Here is an 8,339-nt window from a genome sequence, read left to right on the forward strand (position 1 = left end):
GTAAGTTTGTTTAAAACCTCAACTCCACAAATTGCTAAGAAGTGTGAAATTTGTATTTCAACTAACCATTATACTGATGAATGTCCTAGCTTGGTGGAAACCATTGTCGAAAACCCATCTCAAGCTTTTGTTGCAAACATGATTGGAGGAAATAGACCATACCAGAATTATCATGATTCGTCCTCCAATAGATATCAGCAAAACAGGCAACCTCATGTTCCACCTCAATAAAGGCAACAATCTCAGCCTGAAATGTCAATGCAAGATTTCATGAAACAATACTTGAGCGAAATTCAGAAATCAAGAAATCAATTGCAGAGTTGACTCAGAGGGTGGAAAAATTAGAGGCTAAGGAGTCAAATAAACTACCTGCACAAACAGTGATCAACCCGCAAAATGTAAGTGCTATTACTTTGAGAACGGATAGAAAGTAGAAGGCCCTGAAGGAGCCCAAGAGGATGAAGATAAGGAGAAAGAAGGAGCGTAAATTGATGACAATGGAGGATCAAGTGAACCATCACCTAAGACTACCACTGATAAATCCAGGTTAGTATCCTCTAACTCTTCTTCTAAAACTTCTTCTTCTTCTTATTCTCCACCTCCTCCATATCCAAATCGGTTGAAGCCGAGAAACAAAAAAATGGAGGAATTAGACCAAGAGATTTTAAATATTTTCAAGAAGGTGGAGATAATATTCCTTTGTTAGATGTTGTTAAGCAAATTCCTAAATACGCCAAGTTTTTGAAAGAAATTTGCACAAATAGAAGGCGTTTTAGGGATAATGAGGTTGTGAATTTGGGAAGAAATGTGTCAAGCTTGATTAAGAAGCATATTGAAATACCGCGAAAATGCAAGGATCCAGGTATGTTTTCTGTTCATGTGTTATTGGAAATTCAAAGTTTGACAATGCCATGCTAGATTTAGGGGCTTCCATAAATGTAATGCCTTTATCAGTGTTTACTTCTCTATCTTTGGGACCTCTTAAGACTACTGGTGTGGTCATTCAACTGGCCAACGTAGCACAGTTAACCCTGCAGGTGTGCTTGAGGACGTCCTTGTCCGAGTAGACAAGTTAATTTTTCCTGCAGATTTCTATATCTTGGACATGAAGGATGATGAAGGAATCAGTCCAACAACTATTATCTTGGGAAGACCTTTCATGATGACAGCACGAACCAAGATAGATGTGCATGCAGGATCATTGACAATGGAGATAGGAGACGAGAAGGTGCGGTTCAACGTGTTGGAAGCTGGGAAGCACCAGATTAAAGATCATTTTGTTTTGTATTGATTTATCAAGTGATGTTGTAAACAATTTTTCTTTTTCAAATATATCGTGCCTAATTTTGGACGAAAAAGGAAACTGTAAAGCAGGTAATATTGAGGACGCGGTATTAATAGATGATACCTCTGTGGCGTCGAGTGTGATGTTGAGGTGGCTGAGATTACCTTAGGCAGTAAAAGTTTGCCATCTGTGGTGCAGCCACCCATTTTGGAGTTGAAACCTTTACCGTCCCATTTGAAATATGCTTATCTTGAGAGGGATGGGAAACTCCCTGTTATTATATCTGCATTGCTTACTGATGAGCAGGAAAAACAACTATTACAGGTTATCAGAGACCACAAGAGAGCAATAGGCTGGACTTTAGCAGATATTCCTGGTATTAGCCCTTCTTTTTGCATGCATAGAATACTTTTGGAGGATGCTAAACCAGTGAGACAACCTCAAGGAAGACTGAATCCTCAACTGATGGGGGTTGTAAAGAAAAAGGACACCAAGTTGCTACAAACAGGTCTTATATATTCAAATTCTGACAGCACTTGGGTAGGCCCTATACATGTGGTTCCCGAGAAATATGGAATCACAATGGTCAAGAACGAGAAGGACAAGTTGACTCCTATTCAAGACAGAAGTGGGTCACATAATGTAGTAGTTGACCATCTTAGTAGGATTGAAAAGGGAAAAGATAACATTCCTATCCAGGATGACTTTTCCAATGAAGTCCTACTAGCATTCCTTCCACCATGAAGGAGGTAAGTTCCCTCATACTTTTTCTTTGCATTTTATATATAAGGCATACATTGAGGACAATGCATAGTTTAAGTGTGGGGGTGTGGGGAAACAATTAATTTTGTTCCCTATTTTGTTTGTCTATTTGTTTGTTTTTAATAAATATTTGCATTGGATTTGAGAGTTTGAAACTGAATGATCATGAATTCAAGAAGAAGAAAAAAATGAGTCATGTTGATATGAGTGGATTGCTTTTATGATTTGCTGATTGAGTTGACTTGAGAATTTCCTGATTAAATCTTTTGTGAAAGAAATTTGAAACCATGTGAGTTTTGGGCTTAATGTTAAGGATGGACCACCATGTGCCATACCTATTTTTTTTGTGTGATTTGCCCATGTTTTGTTGATACTCTAATAGTTAGCTTGATTCTGTGTTGTGCAACTAAGGAGAATATGCATGATTTGATATGATTGAGGCATTTCTTTTTAGCTACTTGGCCAAATAAACTTGTCCTAACATTAATCCATTGGAACCCCCTTTGAGCCTTAAGCCTATTTTTCTTGTTTCCAGTCATTGTCAAATGAGAAAAGAAGAATCATATGTTCCTTACCTTAGGAAAGAAGAAGGAGTAATGGATTCTGTTAGAAGTAAAGTGATGAATAAGTGTGTGGGTGAGTACCTCACCCACAAAACAATAAAAAGGGTAAAAAGGAAGATGAAAAGTTGAAGTTTTAAAACAAAAGAGAAAAAAAAAAAGAAAAAAAATCTTCCTTAAAAGAGCAAGAATAGAGTTGTTTTTGAAATCAAGTGTCATTACTCTTTCTATATAAATTTCAAAAGCTCAGAAATTCCAAGAAAATTTCCTACCTTTGCCTTGGCCTCAATACAACCTTTAAAAAGCCTCATGATCAATAATTGCATGTTTTCTGAAGTATGTGAATGATAGTGTCTTGTTAATATCAAGGGTGTCTACTTACATGGGTATTTTGAGTGTAAACACAAGCCAAAAACACTTGAGAGAGTTGGAGAGGAATAGATACATATTGACTTGAGTGTTATCTTTCATATTTTATTTTCTTGGGAATTCAAAAAGGTCCACTTATGTGTGAAGAATAGAGTGATTTCATTTGCATGTCCATGACAAAGTAATGTCTAGATGATTGATCTATGTCTAGTGCTACTCATTCTTTTGATCAAATGCAAATATGGAATAAAATGACTTAGAACAAAGTCTTGGAATTAATCAATTTTGCCCAGGAGTGCAAAAGGATAAGTGTGGGGGTGTGATGAGTGCATATTTATGCCCACATTTATGCTTTAAAATTCAAATTTTTGATGGGATAATTGTGCTTAAATGGTTGATTTTAAGTGAATTTGTGATGATTGGAATTGTTGGGTTTGGGAAATAAGAGACGTAAAAAGTGAGTTTTAGCGCATAAATTATTCTTGGATGTTCTAATGTTTATTTGTGCAGCTGAGAATATAAGTTTTATTGGTCCAAATGGCAATTCAAGGCCCAAAATCAGATTTTATTTGGAAAATTCAGAACGGGCTAAAGTGCAGATAGAAGAAATTTCAGGGCATTTGTGCAATTTTGGAAAGTCAGAAAATCTAAAAGATAAAATTCAGTTGTTGAATTTAATTTGGGAATATCAACAGAAAATATCTTCCAAATAATTTTATCATTATCTAAATCTTTTAGTTATTTGGAAGATATAGGATATAAGATAATTGAGTTAATATCTATCAAATATTCTTTAAAACTGATTTAATCTAATGAATATTTGAAAGATATAATATATCAACAGAAAATATCTTATCAACAAACTATTCAGAGTCCAAGCCCAATCAAGCCTATATAAAGAGACCCAAGGAGGCAGAAAGGGGACTTCACTTAATTCATTCATTCTCTCATACTCCTCTCACTTTTCTTTCATCTTGTATTCAACTCCATTCATGGAGAGCTAAGCATCTAGGGCTATTCTGCTGTAATTCCATGATGGATTCTGAGGTTACGTTCAGTTAATGCAATTGTTTACTTTGATTATTGATTTAAGTTGTTCTCTCTATGTCTTTCATCTCTCTATCTTGTTAAAAGTAAAGATTTTTGCATCATAATGTGTTTGAATCTACATGCATATTGATTATATGAGTTTAGGGTTTCTAGGTTTAATTGAGAATTACTTTGATTTAATTTAGAACTTTCATATGATTAAATGGTTTTTACTATCAATTGAGAATGTACTTTGTTGATTAGTAATAATTTCAACTATAATCAATTGAGAATTTACTTTGATTGATTACTTTTAATTTGGTTAGGAGATTTAAGAATAGACATGATTAAACACAAAAATTTGATTGAGAATGTACTTTGGTTGAATTTATTGTGAATAATCTAGAAAGGTTTTGCATTTGATTGAGAATTTACTTTGGTTAAATGCATGACCTCAAATTAATTAAGAATGTACTTTAATTAATTTGAAACTTAAACAATAATCAATTGAACAATTATCCGTGAAGACAAGCTAAATCAGCTCTAAGTATTTGAACTCGAAGAAATAGTGGCCGGTTGCAATTCAACAGCGTAACACTATATCAATTCAAGTTAAGTTTTACAATGGATCAAGCTCTCTTTTATGGATGAAGAGAAGCTTAGAAACGTGCAAGGGAAGCTGCATATTTATAATGTGCATGAAGCAAAGAGAAGTGTGCAGGAGACGATAGTCAGCTGGCTGCATTTTGCACGTGGAACATGTTGGAAACATGCTTCAAAGAAAGAAGATGCACGGCTGGATATGTTTCACATGGAAAGAGTGGAAAACGTGCTCCAACAAGAAGAGGCTTCACGGCTTAACTTGTCTTTATTGTACTCCCTTGCTTGGCAAGCTTGTTAGGATGTGTAAGCATACTTTCCAACCTTATTAATGTCCTACAAAACAATGTAAATGAAATTAGTTAAAGAGAATCTATCTAAGACTTAGATAAGGAAAGAGCTTTAGCAATCTTTATTCTACTTTCCTTTCTTTAGTCTTAGTTTTAGTTGATACTTCTTTGGATGGGAAGTACCTAAAGGGGTTGCCATCAATGTGTGTTAGACGTTCATCTACATCTAACTAGCAATGTTTTTGTTATGTATTTTGTTGTTTTGAAAATTCACACCAGGGATAAGAAAGTGTTTTGGTAGTTGTTCCCAGCCACCTTAGGTGACCCGACTCTAAACTAGTACTATGTGTTGCCTTCCTACTCAGTAAACTTATTTAACATGTTGAGTAACATGATCAAAGTTCAGTTTGCCAACCACAAGATATTTTCTACCACCTCAACCTCTTTGAAGTATCTTCAATAAGAAAAAAATGAGACGCTTAGGCACTTCATGGAAATGTTCACCGAAGCAATGACCACGATCCTAGTCTTCACACTGTCCATGATCATGCACTATTTCAGATGTGGTCTCCAGGCCCTACCCTTTTCCAACTTGCTCTTCAAAAGGAAACCGACTAATATGGATGAAAGGGAATGGGTAGCAAAGTATATCGCTATAAAAAAAATGGTTGAGAAAAGCCAAGAAGCTAGCACCCCTATAACGGGAAAGACCAAGAAGCACAATGCCAATGAATAGGCACCCCTTATAAGTTTGTGTAGGCTTATCCTAGTGATCATATTTTTTGCCTAGAACACGTTACATTGTCTGGTTCATCTTTTTCTTCTTAGATAACATCTTTGAGATTGTATCTTGGTAGACGTTGTTTATAAGATTTCTTGTTATAAGACTCTTAGGTTTGTGCTTTAGAGACTTTTTAGCATAAGTCTTTCAGGTTTTCTATTTATGATTACAACATCTAGATGATTCATTTGATAGATACTTAAATGATTCAATGTTGTTAATTACCATATGTTTAGATGTTCTTTCTTCCTAAGGAATATTTTATTGAGAATATTTGTTAAACTTCAAAACTTCGAGTTATTGAACGGTCTTGTCTTTTTAGACAATCTTGCCTTAACGAGATTAACTATTAAATTGTCATAATTAATTTCATTTAACATTTACACTATTTTTCAATTTCCAACTCTGATTCATTGCTTATTTCATTAGAGGTTTCATCTCCATTATCCACCAAAAGGCTAAATTCTAATTAATAGTTTTGCAATTAAGTCCAAGCAAAAATGACATTTCCTAGTCAAAACATATGTAGAAAAATTCTACAAATCCATATATAAAAAAGTACCAAAAAAATAAAACCAAACAAATGAAACACATTTCTAATCCTAATACAAATTTAACAAATAGAATAAAAACAACAGCAATACAAATATAAGGAAAAATATACCAACTAGAAATTTAATAGACTAACCTTGTTAATACTAACACATCACAAATCATAAAGTTATAATTAATTTAATAGAGATATATTAGTAATACAAAAATTTGAAACGTTTTTTTTCTTAAATATAATTTTATAATTAATTTAATAAAAGATATTAATACTAAAGAAAATTGAGGTCTTTTTTCTTAAACATAATTTTACAATTAATTTAACAGATAAATATTGGTACTAAAAAGAATTGACTTTTATCTTATAGAAGATTAAAGCGAGTGTTTTACCAATTTCACCCTTGAGTCGATCTATTTATTAGTAGCGAGTACTTCAAATTTGGGTGGACCTTCCTCGTGTTCCAATCCTATAAAACATCCAGAGTCATAAAGCCACCAATTTTACCACTTTTTAACAGACTAGCACTCCAATTCCTAGTAAGTAACAATACCCTATACTCTTATTACTAAAAACAAAATTAATATTGAAAAAAAAAATTCATAAACTTTACATCAAAATTGAAACAAGATAAATAATATATTAAAGCAATATATATATATATTATATATATATATATATATATATATATATATATATATATATGTAAGAGTACATATCTTTAAATGATTTCAGAGCATCTCCTGATTCTTTGATGATATTAAATCGTTATGTATAATCCTAAAAGAACTTCAATTTTAATGTGTAATACAAGAATAAGCAATCGAGGTGAGGACTTTTACGCAAAAGTAAACATTACATCAGGATTGGATGGGTTCTTTATATTTTCTATAAAATTCAATTTAAATCAACTGATTCTTAATATGTTTTATATTGAAATTCGTTACAAATTTCAAGAAAAAGTTTAAAATTTGTAATTATAAAACATTATTTTAATGTAATTTAAAAAAAATAAACCATATAATTTAATATTTAAATAAATTAACATTTTCAAAATATTTTGTAGCTACTAAAATAGTAAATAAATTGAACAACAATTATATTATTCCTATTTAATATTTCATTATATGATTAAAAAGTCGGTTAAATATGTTTTTAATCCCTAAATTATCAATCAATTTTGGATTTCGTCCCTTTTTGAAAGGTTTATTCATTTTAGTCATCTTAGTTTTAAAACTCTTATGATTAGTCCTTAAAATTAAAGAGGGTTAAATTTTTTGTATGAGGTGGCTAACAGTGAGTCAGGTGGGTGCCACATTTTTTTCTTTTTTTTTTTTTTGTAAAATATTTGCCACGCGAACCATTCCTTATTCTCCCCCAATCACTTAAAACGTGCTCTGATCTCTTTCACACCCACCATTGTTCTCTCCCCTAAGTCTCCATTTTCATCCATTTGGGGTTTCCCATGGTGTAGGTTCAGATCATGCAAGAGGACAACCCCAATCTCACCGCCCCTCCGCCTTCCCACCAGCGGCAGCCTAGGGTCCAGGGTCTCGTCAATGGTTTCGAGACAATCGTGGAGCACGATTTTCTCGCGCTTTTTTAGGCCGTGTTTGGTGGTGAGCTTCTTCACGGTGAAGTAGTTGTGCTTCACGGCGCGCGTGGTGATGTAGATGAAGAGTTTAATGATGTCACAGTGAGAAGTTAGTTTGTGAGTGACGTTGGGTTTGGGTTCTGGTGGAAGAGGGACAGAGGGATGCTGCTGCTTTTTTAGAGAGAGAAGTGTGGTTGCCGGAATCTGAGAAAGAGAGAGAGAAAGTTTTGGGTTAATCATGACTTAGTCTGATGATGAAGGGGCCCAAAGACACGGGAAGAACCATTAAATGTCTATAGTTTTGGGTTAGTAAGACACTTTTATTTCCATTTTAGAGCAATTGGGTGGACTTGTTTCCTTTCCTAATTGAAAGAAGAGACTGAGGGTTTTTCCCGAGTTTAGCTTGGTTTTTGAAAGCACTACTTACTGCAGATTTAGTTGGTTTTCACACCTTTGATTATGTCTGCCATTTTCTCTCGGCTACAGGTGAATGCTAGGCTTGGAACATGAATCCAAGAGGGC

The sequence above is a fragment of the Vigna umbellata genome, chromosome 1, assembly GCF_029865625.1.
Source record: "Vigna umbellata cultivar VRB3 chromosome 1, Vumbellata_1.0, whole genome shotgun sequence".
Taxonomy (NCBI): domain Eukaryota; kingdom Viridiplantae; phylum Streptophyta; class Magnoliopsida; order Fabales; family Fabaceae; genus Vigna; species Vigna umbellata.